Here is a 23,938-nt window from a genome sequence, read left to right as displayed (position 1 = left end):
CTAGAGACTTGCGGTACACGGCTGTTAGAAGGAGGGCTAGGCGCTTCTCGTGATCGTTTTGGCTTCAATTTTTTTCAGGCCAAAGTTTGCAGATCTTCTTTCAGAATTCGTTGCATGTTCCAATTGCTGTGAAAGTCGACGAATAGATGTTATCGGACTGCCGGAATATTAACACTGACGATGCCGGGATTTTCCTCAGAACGACTGACATGAGAACTCCACGAGGGTTTAATGTCCACAACCGAACAGATTTTTTCAACTTTAACCATGACTCATCAGAGCCTTCTTGTTCGGCTGAATTACTTTGCCCAAACTTTCCACGGAGTTTGTAATATGTTCTCAGTGTTACCCGCTTTTCCCTCCTAAAGTTCGTCATGACAAAAAAAAAAAAAAAAAAAAAAAAAAAAAAAAAAAAAAAAAAAAAAAAAAAAAAAGGGAACAGAAGAGTAGGAGTAATCCACTAAATTACTGTACCACACAAGCGGCTCATATTGAATTTGCGTGCTTATGGAATATCGTCTCAGTTATGTGACTGGATTTGTGATTTCCTGTCAGAGAGGTCACAGTTCGTAGTAATTGACGTGCAAAACAGAAATGATTTCTGGCGTTCCCCAAGGTAGTGTTATAGGTCCTTTGCTGTTCCTTATCTATATAAACGATTTGGGAGACAATCTGAGCAGCCGTCTTCGGTTGTTTGCAGATGACGCTGTCGTTTATCGAGTAATAAAATCAACAGAAGATCAAAACAAATTACAAAACGATTTAGAAAAAATACCTGAATGGTGCGAAAAGTGGCAGTTGACCCTGAATAACGAAACGTGTGAAGTCATGCACATAAGTGCTAAAAGGAACTCGTTAAACTTCGGTTACGATAAATCAATCTAGTCCAAAAGCGGTAAAATCAACTAAATACCTAGGTATTACAATTACAAACAACGTAAATTGCCAGGAGCACATAGAAAATGTTGTGGGGAAGGCTAACCAAAGACTGCGTTTTATTGGCAGGACACTTAGAAAATTTAACAGACCTACTAAGGAGACTGCCTACACTACGCTTGTCCGTCCTCTTTTAGAATACTGCTGCGTGGTGTGGAATCCTTACCAGGTAGGACTGGCGGAGTACATCGAAAAAGTTCAAAGAAGGGCAGCACGTTTTGTATTATCGCGAAATATGGGAGAGAGTGTTACAGAAATTGTACAGGATTTGGGCTGGAAATCATTAAAAGAAAGGCATTTTCCGTTGCGACGGAATATTCTCACGAAATTGCAATAACCAACTTTCTCCTCCGAATGCGAAAATATTTTGTTGACACCGACCTACATAGGGCGCAACGATCACCACGATTCAATAAGGGAAATCAGAGCTCGTACGGAAAGATACAGGTGTTCTTTCTTTCCGCGCGCTATACGAGAGTGGAATAATAGAGAATTGTGAAGGTGGTTCGATGAACCCTCTGCCACGCACTTAAATGTGATTTGCAGAGTATCCATGTAGATGTAGATGAAAAGAATCATCGACTATCTACTTATTACGATTTATTTAATTTGAAACTTATTTTCATGATGCCCAAAACATAAACATTAGCTCCTCTTCAGTGTTAGCAAACAATTTTACAAGCTGGTCAGCTCAACAATTTGTACGCTCTCGGTTTTTTTGTTCTTTCGTCAGACGATAGAGCAGTTTGAGCGCTAAAAAGAACAATGCTCAATCGGTTTGGTGTAAGCATGGGAGAAGCGTGAACCGCGCCTGACCCTGGGTCAGCAGCGGCCGTGTGGAGGGTAATCGGTGCTTCCCCGGCCGACTTTGGTGACGTGCGCTCCCGTCCTCCCTTCCCCCGCTCCCCGCGGCCGGTATTCAGGCCAGGCGCGGCATTCCTGCATACATTGTGCACCCAGGCGGCTTTTTTTCCCCTCACCACACTGCGCCGTACGTCGTTGCAAAGTGGCGGACAGCCCGTCTCTTTCTGCCCGTGCCGAGCAGCGCGTCGCAACCAACCTCCTCCGCTCGGCGCGCAACATTTATCCCATCGCACCGAGATATGTACGCGCAGGCATTCGTTCTAACACTTAATCCGCTGCGACAGGAAAATAAATATGACTACCGACAAAAAAAAAGCGCTTCTGACCTTTTTACGCTGCACGCCGTGTGCCAAATATAGCGAACTCCAACATATTTGACACTGGAGAACATCTACGGTGAGTCTGACTTGTTTTTCGCCTTGCCTCTTAGCGTGGTCGAATTCCACACACATCCAGGTTAGGACTGACAAATCCTCTGTAATCTGCGTATTATCTTCGTTAACAGCAAATTTCAACCATAGAAAGAAGACGACATTTCTCGCGAACTACTCTTTTTGTTCCCTTCCTTTTACTGTGTGAGATCTTTGCAAAATAAGTAATGGAGGACTAATTTATACGGTACACTAACAGTCGTCCTAGATTGCACGATCACTCAAATTCGAAACTGAAATTAGGGTAATTAGCGAGGATAACGGCTGAAATTGCCCCCTGGTAGAAATTATTTCCGGATATTCTGCAGAGACGGCGGTAATGATTTCCAGCCGCGCGGGATTAGCCGAGCGGTCTTGGGCGCTGCAATCATGGATTGTGCGGCTGGTCCCGGCGGAGGTTCGAATCCTCCCTCGGGCATGGGTGTGTGTGTTTGTCCTTAGGATAATTTAGGTTAAGTAGTGTGTAAGCTTAGGGACTGATGACCTTAGCAGTTAAGTCCCATAAGATTTCACACACATTTTTTTGAATGATTTCCTCAGGATGCGTTACGTCACACGGCAGAGCCTGAATGTCTGGAAGAATCAGCGTTACATAGGTGGTTCTCAAAACGCTGTGAACATTCTCTTCTCTCAACAACCGGGAAAACAACAACAGATTTAAAATTTGATGACTCACTTAGTTCAACGTGAAAGATCTTTACTCTGTGGTAAAATGATTACATTTACAATAAATTATTTGAGGTGTCTGCCCCCGGTAGCTGAGTGGTCGGCGCGACGGAATGTCAATCCTAAGGGCCCGGGTTCGATTCCCGGCTGGTTCAGAGATTTTCTCCGCTCAGGGACTGGGTGTTGTCCTAATCATCATCATTTCATCCCCATCGACGCGCAAGTCGCCGAAGTGGCGTCAAATCGAAAGACTTGCATCCGGCGAACGGTCTACCCGACGGGAGGCCCTAGTCACAAGACATTATTATTTGAGGTTCCAATCTGCTTGATATTTTAACCTTTTTACTTTTTTACCGAGACATATTTTAATATCGTTGCACGATCATCTGTTAGTTCGTTTTCTTTTTACTAAAAACACGGGTAACTTCTATTGAAAATAAGAATAAACGAGTAAGAAAACTGTCACTGGTTTCACAAAACATGCACCGTGGTTCCAGATTTGTCGTACACTTTCGTTCGTGGGGTATACATTATAGGTAATGTTGCTAAGAAAGATTTAATATAGTCAATTGTACCAAACTATGCCTTTGCGAACCAAGGCAGACCCAACCGAATATGCCTTTAAGAAATACATTACATGAAATTTAAATGACAACTGTGACAAGTTGGTATTCTTTATGTAGTGAAATTCACCGTAAGGTATCATTAGCAACGACTGGAGAAACACACGTGTTAAAGCTCAGGATTCGCAAACTGTGTTTTGCTCGAGGCCAAAACATGAACACAAACGCGAGTAGTGAATCAGAGTCAACGAACCGCTCGTCTATGCCAATACAGCGGGCTGCGATCTGTTTGTCCAGTTATTCAGCGTAGTTGTGTAGCTCTTTCGTTGTAGTGGACTAAGGACTTCACTCTGGAATGGTAGCGTCATTCAAGGAGTACGAATCAGGTTGAAATTTGAAGTCAAAATAGCACTTGTCACATTAAGACGAAGGCGTTCTGAAAAGTAATGCCTCCGCATATTTTATGTAAAAGCTGTTAAAGCCTTTTAAATGGATCGAACTTTAATAACATCCTACGTCTTTATTCTTCATGTCTACATATTTATTTCTCAACATAGTCACTCTGGCGATAAACAAATTTTTGTCAACGAGAGACCAGTTCGTTGATACCGTTACTGTAACATGGTTTAAAAAAATGGCTCTGAGCACTGTGGGACTTAACTTCTGAGATCATCAGTCCCCTAGAACTTAAAACTAATTAAACCCAACTAACCTAAGGACATCACACATATCCATGCCCGAGGCAGGATTCGAACCTGCGACCGTAGCAGTCACGCGGTTCCAGACTGTAGCGCCTAGAACCACTCGGCCACCCAGGCCGGCACTGTAGCATGTTTCACTTGTTGACGGAACTATAATATCACCACTTTTTGCAGCGCTTGATCGCTATCATAAGTGAAGTCCTCTAAGATGTTCTTAAAGTTTTGGAAGCAGATGAAAATCGGATGGGGCCAAGTCGGGTATGTATGGAGGATGACGGAGACGGAAAAAAGGTATTCAAAGCATAGAGGCTACTTACTTCATCCATGAGTATCCCAGTAGAAAACTGTAATGGCTTTATAATTTCTGAAATGAAACAAATGAAAATTTATCTGGTCAATTCATATTATTTCCAGAATGCCATGTAAACCGCAACAAAAGGCTAAATGAAATGAAATGTGTGTGTGAAATCTTACGGGACTTAACTGCTAAGGTCATCAGTCCCGAAGCTACTACTTAACCTAAATTATCCTAAGGACAAACACACACACCCATGCCCGAGGGAGGACTCGAACCTCCGCCGGGACCAGCCGCACAGTCCATGACTGCAGCGCCCAAGACCGCTCGGCTAATTCAGCGCGGCAAAAGAATAACATTTCCCTCTCGCAGGCTTCCGTCCGATGCCTACACCCGGCTGTTCAGTATACTTCACGTTAAATAAATAGCCCTGTAGGATTGGTATTCGCTTTAGCACGTACGAATTAACAAATCCCCAGTGCTGCTTTTGTGACATTTGACAGATCGATATTTTCTTTCAGCCGATAAACGACTGTGTTTCACGTTGCGACGCAAGCTGGTCGTACATCGCATGCTCGGTGGCGTAGGTAGGCAGTTGGGCACCCGGTACAGAATTTTAACTTGTCACCTCCCGCCCTCTGCCCAACCAACCCCACAAAGACAAAATAATTTTTTTTTAGGGGTGGGGAGAGAGGAAAGCAATCTTTTGGTACAGTGGTTAAGCAACCAAAGTTTAATGTTGACTATTTTGCAAACAGTTTTGGAATTGCAAGGAATAAGTGAACCTATTTTTAAAGAACACAATTTAATTGATAATTAAATAAGCAGGACTGACAAACAAAGACCTTCTCAGTGATGTATTACCTTAACTTGTAGCTTAGCTCCCCTAACTGTCGGAATGAAATAGGAAAAAAAACCTTTTTTTTCAGGTGGTGACACAGAACCAACCCTGTCCCCCTCCCACTCTCCCAGCATCAGCACTCCACTGCACACGCACACAAAAAAAAAAAGTAAAAAAATACATCGCGGGCGTCTGATTGGTCGCAGTCTCCCTCTGACTTGGCCGCCTGTACAGTGGCACACATCGAGCGTTGCGGACCAGTGCTACCGGCTGGCGACCGCTCGCTGCCCGCCATCCGCAGCAGACGAGCCACCCGGCACCGCTGTACACAGTGGCATCAGCCACGGGCCGGCCCTTACCTCTCGCTTCACGTTTTGCAATTACTAACTCGAACATCGATCAATACATTGAACTTCCCAAGTCTCTTGAAAATTCAACGATAAATCGAAGAACCTGTTTTGCTACACTCGATAAAGGGATGCCACTCAAAACACTCTGTAGAGCCGAATCAGCTACTACGTAACGCCTAGTAATTGGAATTGTTTTGAAAATTGCATTGATAATTATTTAATCATTGAATTCATCGCTAATTCTTTGGTTCATCAACAAAACAAATTCGCCGGCCGGAGTGGCCGAGCGGTTGGTTCAAATGGCTCTGATCACTATGGGACTTAACGTCTGAGGTCATCAGTCCCCTAGAACTTAGAACTACTTAAACCTAACTAACCTAAGGACATCACACAACACCCAGCCATCACGAGGCAGAGAAAATCCCTGACCCCGCCGGGAATCGAACCCGGGAACCCGGGCGTGGGAAGCGAGTACGCTGCCGCACGACCACGAGATGCGGGCAGGCCGAGCGGTTGTAGGTGCTACAGTCTGGAACCGCGCTACGGCTACGGTCGCAGGTTCGAATCCTGCCTCGGGCATTGATGAGTGTGCTGTCCTTAAGTTAGTTAGGTTTAAGTAGTTCTAAGTTCTAGGGGACTGATGACCACAGACGTTAAGTCTCATAGTGCTCAGAGCCATTTGAACCATTTTTTTACTTAATTTAGCGTCACCTGCACCTTTCCTGTTCCTAGCAGTTTTCATTGGTTTACCAGGAGACGGTTGAGAAAAGGCCATATGTTTATTAGAAGTTTTTTGTTTAGAATCATCAGTAGTGTCACCCGTCAAAGCGTGTACCTTTCCTCCTGACTCACCATGTATATTATAATTATCACTATTAATGGCAGCAGCTGCCGTAGCACAAGTAACGCCAGTATTAACGTTATTAGTTCTTAGTCAGTACTTGCTCACATTGCCATTTCAGACATATGAGAACGTAGGACGTCCGTGAAGTACCGATATGCCGTCACGGTTCCCTATGCCACTACCAGCTATGACCTGGAGTCATACACTGTGCGATGGCTCCCCACGCTATGGCGCCAGAGCAGCACCTCTGTGCCTCTCTAAAACTGAAAGAACAAGGCCTCTACCCAGGTGGCCGCCGAGCTAACGGAGATATCTGGGGCAGTGCAAAACCGTGATCATCTCCGTAAACAATGCAGCAGCACCATTCCAGTCGCAGCCGCTTGTATTCTGGTGTTAACAGAACGATGATTACCTAGTCCGGCTGCCGTTAATCCTCGACCAATAGTATGTTTTAGGAGGTCCATTACTTGTTCTCGTATGGCAGGCGCATATATTGCGGGGTTCCGATGCTCTTGGTGGACCGCGTTTCCTTGTGGTAGACAGACATGATCGACGGAAGAGCATGCCTGTTCCCATTCAGTCCACCATCGGGCTACTGCCTCATCCGAGTGCTCTACAGATCTTGATACCGCAAGATTCGAGCAGCCTGGCAAATGGAATCCCACAAGTGCGGTTCGTTTCGAACTCTGTCACGTGCTGGTGACGCTGTCTCCGACGAGTAGACGGCTTCTCCTTTTCACAGTGATCACTCAACATCTGACGCTCATCACTCCCCTTATACAGTGTGTCTGGAATAAGTTGCAATTCTCTGTGGCACGCACAACAAGCACCGGAGTGCGTTAGCGTTATTAGTGTTTAGTGTCGCTACTAGGCCTGACAGGGTATACGGGGTGTGTCAAACCTTTTGGGTCAAATTGAAACAGGTGTTAGTGGGTCCACGACCGCTTATATTGAGGTAGAGAACCAGTGGTCTAAAATGCATATTTTGTTGTGTTACGGGCATACACAGTGTACACCGCGTAGCATCAACGTAGCTCGTAGTAATTATTCAAAGTGACGAAAGACAGTCTCAGTGTTGTAGAGCCTAAATTCGTACATTTTGCATTTTTCATGGGTGAAGTCTCATTCACCCGTAATGGTGTTTTTCAACAGCCGCAATAGCAATGCCCGAAGTGAGGACAATTCCCTCGCCATCCACGTCGGTGGCCACCAGTAACAATTCTGTGCCAACGTATAGGATAGCATTGTACAAGATCACCTAATAGGACTTCATTTGCTGCCTCCCCGTGTGGTCCACGTTACGTGGTTTCCTCCGAGATATGTTGCCACAGTTGTTGGAGTCCTAAGTGTGTGCTAGTATGACAGACACCAGCGAACTTTGAGAGAGTGTGGCAGAACTTCATGCACCGTTGCAATGCATCCACTGAAACTGGCGGTCGTCGTATCGAACAATTACTACGAGCCAAGTTACTGTTACGCGGTAGGCCGGCCGCTGTGACCGAACGGTTCTACGCGCTTCAGTCCGGAACCATGCGGCTGCTACGGTCGCAGGTTCGAATCCTGCCTCGGGCATGGATGTGTGTGATGTCCTCAGGTTGGTTAGGTTTACGGAGTTCTAAGTCTAGGGGACTGATGACCTCAGATGTTAAGTCCCATAGTGCTCGGAGCCATCTGAACCATTTGTTACGCGGTGTAAACTGTGTACATCCATAACACAATAAATATGCATTTCCGAGCACTGTTGCCCTATCTCAATATAACCAGTTGTGGACCCACTGTCACCTGTTGCAGTTTGACCCAGAAGGTTTGACACACCCCGTGTATCCTGTCAGGCCTAGTAGCAACACTAAACACTAATAACGCTAACGCACTCTGGTACTTGCTGTACGTGCCACAGAGAATTGCAACTTAATATTTGCATACCTGCCTATTGTGTGTACATGTACGAAGGCACAGTGACATCTGACCATGTTTCGTGAGTGTTTTCTTTTTTTTTTTTTTGTCAGGCAGTGTGCATAGAAACTAGTAGTGTATCCTGATTTTTCTCAGTCCTTTTCGTTTCTCTGCATATTAAGCTGAGGATCACATTACAAGCGTGGTAGTCATTCTTTTTTTAACTTTCATCCACAGTTACCGCCACGAAGACTAACCAGTGCTAAATACAGGGTGATCAAAAAGTTAGTATAAATTAGAAAACTTAATAAACCACGGAATAATGTAGATAGAGAGGTAAAAATTGACACACATGCTTGGAATGACATGGAGTTTTATTAGAAACAAAAAAAAAGAAACAAAGTTCACAAAATGTCCCACAGATGGCGCTGGACAGCAAAACGTCAGTGACTGCGCATGACAATCGTGTATGAAAGGAGCTGTAATGAGAGAATCAGATGCGCCAGCAGTTGCAGCATGTTGACGTTACCTGAAAAGGCGCTTTTAGTGAAGCTGTATTATCAGAATGGGGAATGTGCTAGTCCAGTGGTACGATCCTATCGCCATAGGAAGGGGATTCGAACGGGTAAAGGTCCGTTGACAAATGCTGCTGTGGCGAGAATGATTTCGAAGTTCGAAGCCACGGGTTGTTTAGACGATAGACCCCGTAGTGGCCGACTGAGCACAAGGCGTAATGCTGGTGAGACAATGCAGGAAGAAATGGAGACTGTAGCGGGTTCGTCTATGCACGGGGAAGTCAGCGCTCGTGCAGTCGCACCTCGCACCGGCATTCCATACACTACCGGTACCGTTAGGTTGGCACTGAGGCGTACCCTCCGATGCTATCCGTACAAAATCCATCGGCATCATGAACTGTTACCTGGCGATTTAGTGAAGCGGAGGGCATTTGCGGTGCGGGCGTTTCAAAAGATGGCGGAAGATGACGATTGGTTGAGTAACGTGTTGCGAACCGACGAAGCTCATTTCACGCTCCGAGGGTCTGTCAACGCCCACAACTGCAGAATTTGGGCTACCGAAAATCCTAGAACTGTCGTGGAAAGTCCATTGCACGACGAGAAAGTCACGGTGTGGATTGGGTTTACCACACCTACCGTTATCGGGTCTTTTTTCTTCGAGGAAATGCGTGATTCTGGTTTTGTAACAGCTACCGTGACAGGTGAAATTTACGCCGATATGTTACAGAATTGCATCATCCCCAGTCTGGCATAAACACCTGCTGGAACGTACAATGTTTATGCACGATGGCGCTCCACCCCATATTGCTAGACGCGTGAAAGATCTGTTGCGCGCGTCGTTTGGTGATGATCGTGTGCTCAGCCGCCACTTTCGTCATGCTTGGCCTCCCAGGTCTCCAGACTTCAGTCCGTGTGATTATTGGCTTTGGGGTTACCTGAAGTCGCAAGTGTATCGTGATCGACCGACATCTCTAGGGATGCTGAAAGACAACTTCCGACACCAATGCCTCTCCATAACTCCGGACATGCTTTACGGTGCTGTTCACAACATTAATCCTCGACTACAGCTGTTATTGGGGAATGATGATGGACAAATTGAGCATTTCCTGTAAAGAACATCATCTTTGCTTTGTCTTACTTTGTTATGCTAATTATTGCTATTCCGATCAGATGAAGCGCCATCTGTCGGACATTTTTTGAACTTTTGTATTTTTCTGGTTCTAATAAAACCCCATGTCATTCCAAGCATGTGTGTCAATTTGTACCTCTCTATCTACATTATTCCATAATTTATTCAGTTTTCAAATTTATACTGACTTTTTGATCACCCGGTACGTTTGTTGTGCGGCGCCTAACACAGGCCTGAGGCGACCTGGTAGCACTTAAGCACTGACGCGCTTTCCTGTAAGCGAGACCGGCTGATGACGTGGCTTTGGCTCCGAGTGCGCGAGATTGTATGTGCGGGAGGGGGGTGGGGGTGGGGGAAGTATTGTGAGCTGTGTCAGAACAGCGTGCGCTCCCAGACACTCGGGCGCAAAAAAATTCGCTAATAAATAAACGGACGATCAACTGCCGGCTAGACGGAGCCCCCCTGGCTGTTTCTTTGTGCATTTCTGCTGGTCGGCCGCGTTCGCTAGACGGCCGTGACTGTCAAGGCCGCGCCGGCAGGGCGCTGGTTCGAGCATTGGACATGGACATGCCGCGTAAGCACTTTCGCCGTTAAACGCGAACGGCTGAGCGGCGCACCGGCGCCGTGTCTAAAGGCGCGACCAGATACGCATCGGCGGCGTTTTATTCCCCGGCGGGGATGGGCCGCGATGCAGGCAGCATTTACATGCGCTGCGGCCCCGGCGCGCAATTCGTAGCTGGCTGCACTCGGCTACAGGCGTTCTCGGAAGCGATGCCTGCCGTGGGAGTCCGTATTCGCCGCCGTTCAGCCGTCCAGCTCCCAAGTTGTGGCAGTTGTCTCGGCCTACTGGGCAGCGTTAAGAGGAGAACTGCAGTAATCGTGGGGTAGGATCATTGTGGGCTTTATATCTCGGCCGCCATTGAACGCCGGTTACAATGTGACACGTAATAATACTGTACCAATAGCCGCTATTTTGGTATTGTTTCATTAGGCAACTAGTTCAACTTTCCAATCGCTTAATCTTCAGGCCTGTACAATAAAGTTACAAGACAGAAGATAAACTCATAATAGGATGTCACACGTAGTATTACATAAACGAAACAAGTTGGTTCAAAAAATGGCTCTGAGCACTATGGGACTCAACTTCTGAGATCATTAGTCCCCTAGAACTTAGAACTAGTTAAACCAAAATAACCTAAGGACATCACACACATCCATGCCCGAGGCAGGATTCGAACCTGCGATTGTAACGGTGCCGCGGTTCCATACTGCAGCGCCTAGAACCGCACGGCCACTTCGGCCGGCACGAAACAAGTTCAAAATGGTTCAAATGGCTCTGAGCACTATGGGACTTAACATCTATGGTCATCAGTCCCCTAGAACTTAGAACTACTTAAACCTAACTAACCTAAGGACATCACACAACACCCAGTCATCACGAGGCAGGGAAAATCCCTGACCCAGCCGGGAATCGAACCCGGGAACCCGGGCGTGGGAAGCGAGAACGCTACCGCACGACCACGAGCTGCCGACTACGAAACAAGTGATATATATTAATGTATGTAAGTAAACGAAAGCAGTAGTGAAATAAAATATTTAGGTTATAATGAAATATTATGAACGTACAACACGATACGCATCCTTCAGTCACTTAACAGAAATAACAATAAAACATTAGTGTCAGTGCCCGGCCGCGGTGGTCGAGCGGTTCTAGGTGCTCAGTCCGGTACCGCGCGACTGCTACGGTTGCAGGTTCGAATCCTGCCTCGGGCATGGATGTGTGTGATGTCCTTAGGTTAGTTAGGTTTAAGTAGTTCTAAGTTCTAGGGGACTGATGACCGCAGATGTTACGTCCCATAGTGCTCAGAGCCATTTGAACCAATAGTTCAGTGTAATGCAAACATTAGTCCTATGCATTCATTGTCTACAAGTATATAAGAATACAAGCGACAACGATCTATTTTTTAAACTAGAACAATCTTGAATAACGTCAGATATCTAAAATAAATTTGTGAGTATCGACAAAAGTGCTAGAAATAAGGTGACAAACTTATATCCGTACTGGAAAGATAACTGTGATGGCTAATAACCGATAAAGGTCGTATAGCAAAGCTGTCAGAACAACATAATATCAATAACTCAATCACGCAAGGATTACAGCCGTAAACCACGAGAATAGAATCAGAGTAGGAAGTGTCAAAAAGTGAACCAACGACCAGTAAAAGAGAGGCATGTCAGGTATTATGCGTGTAGATATCTTGCAACATGTAGGTGAATCCACAGATAAGATGTAACACGAGAATTCACTGCGACACACTAATCTGAAAGTAATAGTGGTAATCCGAAAACACGTCACCAAGATAGCCATATTCATTCGTTAACGTGCGGATGTCAGTAAAAATATCAATCAACAGATGAAAACAAGAAATACGGACCTTTAGGAAACATTTGAGTAGCAACTGTATATAGAGAAAACATACCACACAAGTGAATAGGCAATAAGGCCTAAATCTTAATGTTGTAAGCTAACAAGTCATCAAGTGAAAAAAGGTGTGGACAAAAGAAATGAAGTAACTTAAGTGAAGCGGGATCAGGATATTGTAAACAGCGAGGAGTATCGCTTAAGCAACGCTGATCCGCATTGACGTATATTCTTAACACATGACATAAAGTAAAAATGAATCTACTATCATTGTAAGAATATCAGCCGCATTCATTGGATACCAGACAAATGCCTGCAAAGAGACACTACCATGTAAGCACTAAAATGAGGCAGTACAAAAGTCTGAAACAAATTCACATAAAAGAACCAGTAGTTGGCTTGTGGACATTCTGTGACATGTGCCGTACATATAAAAATGGATGTACATACTAATGCATGTCTGTGCGTGTGTGAATGTTCCACATCTCCTCCTAAAGTACTGGGCCGATTTCAACCTAGCTTGGTGCAAATACCACTTACTAACTGGTAGGAATGGCTTTGTCGGTAAGAACCACCTCCTCATCAAAGGGGTGGAGGTGAAAAATCAGTTTAGCTCACGACGCGAGAATAACCATATTTTATTCATCCAGCATTTGAGAATGAGAGCACTTACAGACTTGCGCCAAACATTACACATAATTTCAAACATTTACGAAACTTATTTTCGCGGGCAGTCCACACAAAATGATGAAAGGAAAAAATTTTACCCCGCACTTCATTTTCGCTGTTCGTGCAGTAAGACTGCCGCATGAAGCATGACGCTGTAACTTATAAAGTCTTTATTACTAACTGCATTTTGCAGACAATACTCACATATACCATTGAATGTACCGGCAAAATTATTTCATTGTACGAGACATACGAGGGGCCTTTGAAAAGTCCGTGCAAAAATAAAAACTACTTACGTGTTTGGGGTAAACCTTTTCTATTTTTGACATAGTCTCCTTTTAGACTTATACACTTCGTCCAACGCTGTTCTAATTTGTTGATCCCTTCCGAATAATAGGAATTGTCCAAGTCTGCAAAATTGCTATTAATTGGTGCAGTCACCTCCTCGTTTAAATAAAATCTTTGTTCCGACAGCCATTTCTTCAAATTGGGGAACAAATAGTAGTTTGAGGGAGCCAAGTCTGGAGAATTGGGGGGGGGGGGGGGGGATGTGAAACGAGTTGGAATACTATTTCCATTAATTTCGCGACCACAACTGCTGAGGTGTGTGCTGGTGCATTGTCGTGATGCAAAAGGACTTTTTTGCGGTCCAGTCACCGGCGTTTTCGTTGCAGCTCGGTTTTCAAACGGTCCAGTAACGTTGAATAATATTAACCTGTAATAGTTTCACCCTTTTCCAGATAGTCGATGAGGATTATCCCTTACGAATCCCAAAAGACAGTCGTCATAACATTTCCGGGCGAAGGAATGGTCTTCGCCTTTTTTGGTGCAGATTCTCCCTTGGTAACCGATTGTTTAGACTGTTGTTTGGTCTCAGGAGTATAGTAATGTATCCATGTTTCACCCACAGTGAAGAAACGACGCTTAAAGTCCTGCGGATTCTTCCTGAACAGCTGCAAACCATCCTTGCAACACTTCACAGGATTCCGTTTTTGATCAAGCGTGAGCAATTGCGGAACACATCTTGCGGATAGCTTTCTCATGTCCAAATGTTTATGGAAAATAGTATGTACCCGTTCGCTCTAGATGCCCACAGTACTAGCAGTTCGGGAGATACCACGTCATAATATTGAGTTTGCATGAAAATGAAACTGCATGGCGAAATTTGCTAGAGGCACAGCTGAAATATGTGTACAAATACGAAATATTTTACGTATATGTGAAATATATTCGACATGTGCGTACGAGGACAAAGCCATAGTAAAAAGCTCATCCTAAAGCCCTGGAATGATTTCAGTGAAATTTGGTACACATATTACTTCGATATGGAAAAAAATATTGTGGGGTTATGAATCACACGACTCCTACTGGAGTGCGGATGATAGCATGAAGAGAGAAGGGGGGTAGCAGAAAGTGGGCATACAGGGCGGGTAAAGAGGAGGTGGACACAGATAGGAGGGGAGGAGGAGATGGACAGAGACAGTGGTAGAGGAAGGGAGAGAGAGAGAGAGAGAGAGAGGGAGAGAGAGGAGGAGATGTATAGAGAAAGGAAAGAGGTGATAGTGGTAAAGACAGGGGAGGAAGAGACGGATAGCGGGAGGAGTGAGGAGGAGATGGACATAATGAGGGAAAAGAGGAAACGGCCAAAGAAAGGAAAGAGGAGAAGATGGACAGACACAGGAGGGAGGAAGATATGGGCAGGTGGAGAGCAGAGAAGGAGACAGACACAGAGAGGGTGAGGAGGAATTGGACAGAGAAAGGAAAGGAGATGGACAAACATGGGAGCCAGGAGCAGACAAACAGAGAGATGGCCAGGAGGACATGGACAGGGAGTGGAGGAGGGAAAGATTGACTAATAGAAGACTGGAATAAATACACTCCTGGAAATTGAAATAAGAACACCGTGAATTCATTGTCCCAGGAAGGGGAAACTTTATTGACACATTCCTGGGGTCAGATACATCACATGATCACACTGACAGAACCACAGGCACATAGACACAGGCAACAGAGCATGCACAATGTCGGCACTAGTACAGTGTATATCCACCTTTCGCAGCAATGCAGGCTGCTATTCTCCCATGGAGACGATCGTAGAGATGCTGGATGTAGTCCTGTGGAACGGCTTGCCATGCCATTTCCACCTGGCGCCTCAGTTGGACCAGCGTTCGTGCTGGACGTGCAGACCGCGTGAGACGACGCTTCATCCAGTCCCAAACATGCTCAATGGGGGACAGATCCGGAGATTTTGCTGGCCAGGGTAGTTGACTTACACCTTCTAGAGCACGTTGGGTGGCACGGGATACATGCGGGCGTGCATTGTCCTGTTGGAACAGCAAGTTCCCTTGCCGGTCTAGGAATGGTAGAACGATGGGTTCGATGACGGTTTGGATGTACCGTGCACTATTCAGTGTGCCCTCGACGATCACCAGTGGTGTACGGCCTGTGTAGGAGATCGCTCCCCACACCATGATGCCGGGTGTTGGCCCTGTGTGCCTCGGTCGTATGCAGTCCTGATTGGGGCCGTCACCTGCACGGCGCCAAACACGCATACGACCATCATTGGCACCAAGGCAGAAGCGACTCTCATCGCTGAAGACGACACGTCTCCATTCGTCCCTCCATTCACGCCTGTCGCGACACCACTGGAGGCGGGCTGCACGATGTTGGGGCGTGAGCGGAAGACGGCCTAACGGTGTGCGGGACCGTAGCCCAGCTTCATGGAGACGGTTGCGAATGGTCCTCGCCGATACCCCAGGAGCAACAGTGTCCCTAATTTGCTGGGAAGTGGCGGTGCGGTCCCCTACGGCACTGCGTAGGATCCTACGGTCCTGGCGTGCATCCGTGCGTCGCTGCGGTCCGGTCCCAGGTCGACGGGCACGTGCACCTTCCGCCGACCACTGGCGACAACATCGATGTACTGTGGAGACCTCACGCCCCACGTGTTGAGCAATTCGGCGGTATGTCCACCCGGCCTCCCGCATGCCCACTATACGCCCTCGCTCAAAGTCCGTCAACTGCACATACGGTTCACGTCCACGCTGTCGCGGCATGCTACCATTGTCAAAGACTGCGATGGAGCTCCGTATGCCGCGGCAAACTGGCTGACACTGACGGCGGCGTTGCACAAATGCTGCGCAGCTAGCGCCATTCGACGGCCAACACCGCGGTTCCTGGTGTGTCCGCTGTGCCGTGCGTGTGATCATTGCTTGTACAGCCCTCTCGCAGTGTCCGGAGCAAGTATGGTGGGTCTGACACACCGGTGTCAATGTGTTCTTTTTTCCATTTCCAGGAGTGTACATATACCCGGGCAACGCCGACTACTTAGCCAAAAATGAATATTACTGTGAATGAATGTCACTGGGGGCAACTAATCACGACTAATTTAACATTATTGGCGCAACCCTTTAGTACATTTCATAATTGGATATACAAAACCGTATTTTATTCTAAATACAGATAAAAACATTATTCATGACTCTTGATAACGTACATCAAATGAAAATATGATTTTTCTATAAGAGTATTACACTGTGACAAGAGTCATGGGATAGCGATATGTATACGGATGGCGGTAGTATCACGTAGGCAAGGTGTAAAAGGTTAGTGCCTTGGCGGAGCTGTCATTTGTACTTAGGTGATTCGTATGGAAAGTTTCGGATGTGATTATGGCTGCACGACGTGAATTAACAGACTTTGAACCCGGTATAGTAGTTGGAGCTATACGCATCGAACATTCTACTTCGGAAATTGTTAGGGAATTTAATATCACGAGATGCTCAGTGTCGAGAGTGTGCCGAGAATACCAAATTTCAGACATTACCGCTCACCAATGACGGACGGAGCAAGGAGGACATCAAAAGCAGACCTGCACTGGCAGAAACGGCATTCCCAGCCGAGAGATGGCTACTAGTATCAAACGTAGGGCTTAATTTGAGGAAGGAAATTCTGAGAATGTACATGTGGAACAGGCGCATTGTATGGTAGAGAAACGCGAAGTGTGGGAAAACCGGAACAGAAGAGAAGCAAAGCATTTGAGATGTAGTCCTGCAGACGAATGTTGATAATTAGGTGGACTGATAAGAGAAGAAATGGGAAGGTTTTGCGTAGAAACGGAGAGGAAAGGAATATGTGGGAAACACTGACAAGAAAGAGAGACAGGATGATGGGTATCTGTTAAGACATGAGGGAATAATAGTACTATAGGGAGCTGTAGAGGGTAGAAACAGTAAAGGAAGACAGAGAGCGGAATACATCCAGCAAATAATTGAGGACGTAGGTTGCAAGTGCTGCTCTGAGATGGAAAGTTTAGTACCAGAGAGGAATTCTTAGCGGTCCGCATCAAACCAGTCAGGATACTGATGCCTCAAATAAATAAAAATAAAGGAACAACTCCTCACCACGTCACCATGGACAACGCGGTCCTCACTTAACATTCGAGAGCAGCGCCGTTTGCATACAATTTCCAGTGCTAAAAGACAAACAACATTGAGCAGAACACAATTTGGGACGAACGATGAACTTATGCATTAGGGCAGTGTGACGATGTTTGCTGTTAATGGATTATGGCAGCAGATGACCAAACGTGAGTGCCTTTGCTAACACAATGACATCGCCTGCAGGGCCTCTCTTTTTCTCGCGACTGTATCGTTTGCACCCTGGACAACTGGAAAACCGCGGCGTGATCAGATGAGTTCCGACTTCGTTGGTAGGAGCCGATGGTAGCGTTCGAATGTGGCGCAGAGCCCACGAAGCCAAGGAAGCAAGTTGCAACAAAGGGCCTGTACAAGCTGGTGGTGAATCCCTAATAGTGTGGCCTGTATTTAGATGTAGTGGACTGGGTCCTCTGGTCAAACTGAACAGATAATTGGCTGGAATTCACTATGTTCGGGTACTTTCAGGCCATAAGGAGCTATTTATGGCCTTCATGATCCCCAACAAAGATGGAATTTTTTTGGATGATAATGCCCCATGTCAACGGACCACAATTGCTCGCGATTGGTTTGAAGAACATTCTGCACAATTCGAGTTTATCATATGGCCACCCAGATCGTCCGACATGAATCCGTTCTAAAATTTACGGGACATAAAGGCTAGGCCAGTTCGTGCACAAAATCCTGCAGCGGCAACATTTTCACGATTATCGACGGCTACGTAGGCATCATGACCCGCTATTTCTGCAGGGGACTTCCGACGACTTGTTGAGTCCATGCCACGTCGAGTTGCTGCACTGCGCTAGGCAAAAGGAGGTCCTACACTTTGTTAGTAGGTATCCCGTGACTTTTGTCACTACGGTGTATTTTCTTAAAAGTTACCTATTTTCAGTCAGAATCCTCACATTGTCACAAATAAGAGGTATAATGCACTACTGGCCAATAAAATTGCTACACCACGAAGATGGCGTGCTACAGACGCGAAATTTAACCGACAGGAAGAAGATGCTGTGATATGCAAATGATTAGCTTTTCAGAGCATTCACACAAGGTTGGCGCCGGTGGCGACATCTACAACGTGCTGACATGAGGAAAGTTTACAACCGATTTCTCATACACAAACAGCAGTTGACCGGCGTTGTCTGGTGAAACGTTGTTGTGATGCCTCGTGTAAGGAGGAGAAATGCGTACCATCACGTTTCCGACTTTGATAAAGGTCGGATTGTAGCCTATCGCGACTGCGGTTTATCGTATCGCGACATTGCTGCTCGCGTTGGTCGAGACCCAATGACTGTTGACAGAATATGGAATCGTTGGGTTCAGGAGGGTAATACGGAACGCCGTACTGGATCCCAACGGCCTCGTATCACTAGCAGTCGAGATGACAGGCATCTTATTCGCATGGCTCTAACGGATCGTGCAGATACGTCTCAATCCCTGAGTCAACAGATGGGGACGTTTGCAAGACAATAACCATCTGCACGAACAGTTCGATGCAGCATAGACTATCAGCTCGGAGACCATGGCTGCGGTTACCCTTGACGCTGCATCACAGACAGGAGCGCCTGCGATGGTGTACTCAACGACGAACCAGGGTGCGCGAATGGCAAAACGTCATGTTTTCAGATGAATCAGGGTTCTGTTTACAGCACCATGATGGTCGCATCCGTGTTTGGCGACATCGCGGTGAACGCACATTGGAAGCGTGTATTCGTCATCGCGATACTGGCGTATCACCCGGCGTGATGGTATGGGGTGCCATTGGTTACACGTCTCGGTCACCTCTTGTTAGCACTGACGGCACTTTGAACAGTGGACGTTACATTTCAGATGTGTTACGACCCGTGGCTCTACCCTTCATTCGATCCCTGCGAAACCCTACATTTCAGCATGATAATGCACGACTGCATGTTGCAGGTCCTGCACGGGCCTTTGTGGATACAGAAAATGTTCGACTGCTGCCCTGGCCAGCACAGTCTCCAGATCTCTCACCAATTGAAAACGTCTGGTCAATGGTGGCCGAGCAACTGACTCGTCACAAACGCCAGTCACTACTCTTGATGAACTGTGGTATCGTGTTGAAGCTGCATGGGCAGCTGTGCTTGTTCACGCCATCCAAGCTCTGTTTGACTCAATGCACAGGCGTATCAAGGCCGTTATTACGGCCAGAGGTGGTTGTTCTGGGTACTGATTTCTGAGGATCTATGCATCCAAATTGCGTGAAAATGTAATCACATGTCAGTTCTAGTATAATATATTTGTCCAATGAATACCCATTTATCATCTGTATTTCTTCTTGATGTAGCAATTTTAATGGCCAGTGGTGTACTTTGGTTGTGTAAAGGTTGTGTTTAAATATTGGACGATAATAAATTGTTCAAATGGCTCTGAGCACTATGGGACTCAACTTCTGAGGTCATTAGTCCCCTAGAACTTAGAACTAGGTAAACCTAACCAACCTAAGGACATCACACACATCCATGCCCGAGGCAGGATTTCCAACCTGCGACCGTGGCGGTCTCTCGGTTCCAGACTGCAGCGCCTAGAACCGCACGGCCACGCCGGCCGGCCGGACAATAAGATGTTTACTCTGATTACATCCATGATACGTACTCAGTGTCTTACCAGTGTACGTATCAGGAAGTTATTCTTATGTAACCTGGAAAAATACGTGATTTAACTAAAACTTGTATCTTACAAACTACTAAAGTTATCAACTTGAAACTGAACAGGTGAATTGCTGTTGCTGTTTGTCATCATTGTGTAAAGTTCTCTTTATATTACAGTCGGTGTCCTAAAATAGACAGAAGTTAAACTACAGGGCGATGTATGATTTCGCAAGTCAATATACTCACGCACCTTGGTACGCCAGTTGGCGTATGCGCAGAATACGAACAGGCCTCTCGATTGCTTGTCTGCACTGAATTCACACAACCACTTAATACACCTTTTAGCGAGCTATTACATATTGTTACGCGGCAATATTCTCAGTGCAGCATCTGCGTCGAAATTAACCTTTTAGGTGTAAAAACCATGCACAGAGGAGGAATTTGCAATTTTTTGTAGTAGGGTTTGCTATCCGACACGTGTAAGAATACTTGTGAGTTAGCAAAAGCATCAGTTATCGGGGGTGAAATAACACGTGCGAATATATGTTTATGTGACGGAGGTCGAAACAGTAAAGAATATATATCAAATTAAGGACAAAGCAAATTGAAATAAAATAAACTTTGTGAATTACACTTCGTGTACAGTAAAATAAAACACAAGTGGTCCTGAAAAACCATGCATACCAGGTGTAAAAGTATTAACTAAAAGAAACAAATTTTTGTTTGAACTAAATATTCCCATAAAGAGTAAATAAAACAGAAATCCACTGATGATGGCACAGAGGTGCTGAAACATGTTTGGAAACTGACAAAAAAGGGTGTTTTGCATAACAGGTGGACCTTACATCCAACAAGTGAAAGCGACTGTTTAACATCTTTTTGCTGATGACGCTGTGGTGTACGGGAAGGTGTCGTCCTTGAGTGATTGTAGGAGGACACAGGACGTCTTAGGCAGAATTTCTAGTTGGTGATGAATGGCAGCTTGCTCTTAATGAAGAAAAATGTAAATTAATGCTGACGAATAGGAAAAACAAAACCGGTAACGTTCGAATTCAACATTAGCAGTGTGCTGCTTGATACAGTCACGTCGATTAAATATTTAGGCGTAACACTTCAAGGCGATATGAAATGGAACAGTCATGTCAGGCTGCTAGCAAGAAAAGCGATTGCTCGACTTTGGTTCATTGGGAGGATTTTAGGAAAGAACACTACAGTTATCCATTCTTGACTGTTGTTAGAGTGTTCGAGATTCCCACCAGCTCGGATAAGGGGAGGACATCGTAGCAATTCAGAGACACGTTGCTAGATTTATTACCAGTAGGTTCGATCAGCACGCAACTATTACGGAGATACTTCGTGAACTAAAATGGGGTTCCATGGAGGGAAAACGTTCTTTTAGGGAAGCACTGTTGAGAAAATGTGGAGAAACGGCATTTGAGACCGACTGCAGGACGATTCTACTGCAGGTACGGAGGCATGTAGACAGTCGTTTTCACCTCGCTCTATTTGCAAGTGGAACAAAAAAATGGCTCTGAGCACTATGGGACTTAACTTCTAAGGTCATCAGTCCCCTAGAACTGAGAACTACTTAAACCTAACTAACCTAAGGACATCACACACATCCATGCCCGAGGCAGGATTCGAACCTGCGACCGTAGCGGCCGCGCGGTTCCAGACTGTAGCGCCTTTAACCGCTTGGCCACCACAACCGGCCAAGTGGAACATGAAAGTAAATAACTAGTAGTGGTACATGCACCGTACGATGGCTTACGGAATATGTGTTTAGATGTAGGTGTAGAACAGGTAACTTTCACAATGTGTATAACAAGTTTTGACCTATGGGAGTGACACGTGGTCTTTCAAAGTGAAAAACGTTTTTGGAAAGTGAGTGATGAATGGGAGAAGCTTGTTGATAGTTACCGAGAGTAACAGGGAACAAAGAAATGGACGAAGGAAGAGTGTGTTGTGAAAGACGTAATTGTGACTGCAATGACAGTCAAAGGGAGGTGTCAGGTACACGTACCGAGACAGTTGGATGGCATAGGAATATATATATGAAGATAGTAACTGATCTCGAAAGAACAAATACCATTGATGACCGTGCAGCTTCTTTAGAATAAGTGACAATGGAATCTGTTCTTTCGAGAACTGTTATTATCTTCATATACAGTTAAATGGCTACCCGGCCATTGACCTTCGTCTGTGCGAATGCGCACAGTTTGCCCGAACTCTTACGGGAATTGTCACCTTAGTGGGCGCGAGTAAAGAGTGGATGGGCAAAGTATCTATTAGGAACATTACGTATGTAGATTGTGGACAGTTGGGAATGTGGGTCTCACGGGAAGCGTGCAAGGGATAAGTCCCTGCAGTCGCGCTATTCATCTGTGTTCTCGGTGGCTCAGGTGGATGGAGCGTCTGCCATGTAAGGAGGAGGCCGGCACGGTAGCTCAGCGTGTTCGGTCAGAGGGCTGGGTGCTCTCTGTAATAAAAAAAAATGAGTCATAGAATCGACGATGAACTTGAACGGATGTCTTGTGACGTCCGCCCAGACCAAAAGCAACGAACAATATCGAACAAAAAAAAAAGAAGATAAAGTGTCTGCCATGTAAGCAGAAGATCCCGGGTTCGAGTCCTAGTCGGGGCACACATTTTCAGCTGTCCCCATCGAGCTATGTCAACAACACCTGTCGGCAGCTGAGGGTTTCAATTAATTATCACTTATATGAATATATATTTTTAAAAATCGTTATTGGACTTTTATGGCGTGAAAATTTCCTATGGTTGGTAGGTGGATGACACCAGAAAAAAATGCGAGAGCAACTTAAGTGTAGGTAGCAGAAGTGTGATGAAAAACTCAAGAGGACGTCTTACCCGGCAATGAAATCGTCTAGCCGGTGTTGATGGCAATGCGTTAAACCTCAGACGTTTGAATCGTATCAACTGTAAAATTCAATAATGAGAATTTCCATAGATCCGTGCTGGCAAGTTTGTGAAAACATTTCCAAATCAAACTGAGTGATAATATCACCTTCACCACCTGTGACTGGCGCTCACCGCCGTTAGTTATTAATCCCTCCCACTCGTTTGGTCCGTCGTCTCACCACCGCAGTCGTGTGCAGTCGCGTTGCGGTGAGATACACACCAGAACATTCTTCATTTGTCACTTCTCCTGTGCTGGCTCGTAATTTAACGTGGAAACGAGGCACATCTATTAACGTCAGCCTGAAGAATATTTATTTGCCGGTACAGGAGTACGAGGTACAACGCGCACGACCGTCGCTCGTAAGCTGCCTGCCTTGAGTAATATTCAGATACAAAACACAGTTTTAAGTTGCGTGTCTTCCTTGTTGTGACCACTGCAGATACCACTTAACTTGGGAGGTGGCGTCGGCCGAATGAGTTACTTGGACAAGCCCCTCTCAAACGTGACACTGACGCATTTCCTACCAACGGCACCGACTGAATGTGAAATTAACTTGTTAAAGCATGGAATGAAAGACTCGTCGGCGCAAGCGGTTTACCGATCGAAAAACCGCAGTAAACGTCGCTTTATCTTTATTAAGCCGGACTGTAGATTAGCTCACTACGTGGTACTGTGTTACTCAGCGTAAAACATTTAATAACCGCCGCATGACTCACTCTCAACAGCGTCGCGTTTTATTACGGCATAAAACACGATGCCCTCTGCAGACGGCGCGGACCCGCCATTTGCTAACGATTCGCCGAGGTCGATCGCGGTATAAACTACTGCACGTACGCCCCTCATGCTTTGCTCTT

The 23,938-nt window shown here is 45.8% G+C and overlaps 1 protein-coding gene and 1 non-coding gene across 2 annotated transcripts in view; one reads left to right on the top strand and one right to left on the bottom strand.

Moving 5' to 3' along the window:
• LOC124594535 (protein Wnt-6) overlaps positions 1–23,938 on the top strand; it is a 609,760-nt gene that overhangs the window by 24,506 nt on the left and 561,316 nt on the right. The window lies entirely within an intron of this gene.
• On the bottom strand, positions 4,195–4,278 carry Trnap-ugg. Its single transcript has one exon. It is a non-coding gene; the product is annotated as a tRNA-Pro (tRNA).

Source organism: Schistocerca americana, chromosome 2, assembly GCF_021461395.2.
Source record: "Schistocerca americana isolate TAMUIC-IGC-003095 chromosome 2, iqSchAmer2.1, whole genome shotgun sequence".
In the NCBI taxonomy this organism is placed as follows: Eukaryota; Metazoa; Arthropoda; class Insecta; order Orthoptera; family Acrididae; genus Schistocerca; species Schistocerca americana.
The sequence above is the reverse complement of the archived record's forward strand: the minus strand, read 5'-3'. Positions and strand labels throughout refer to the sequence as shown.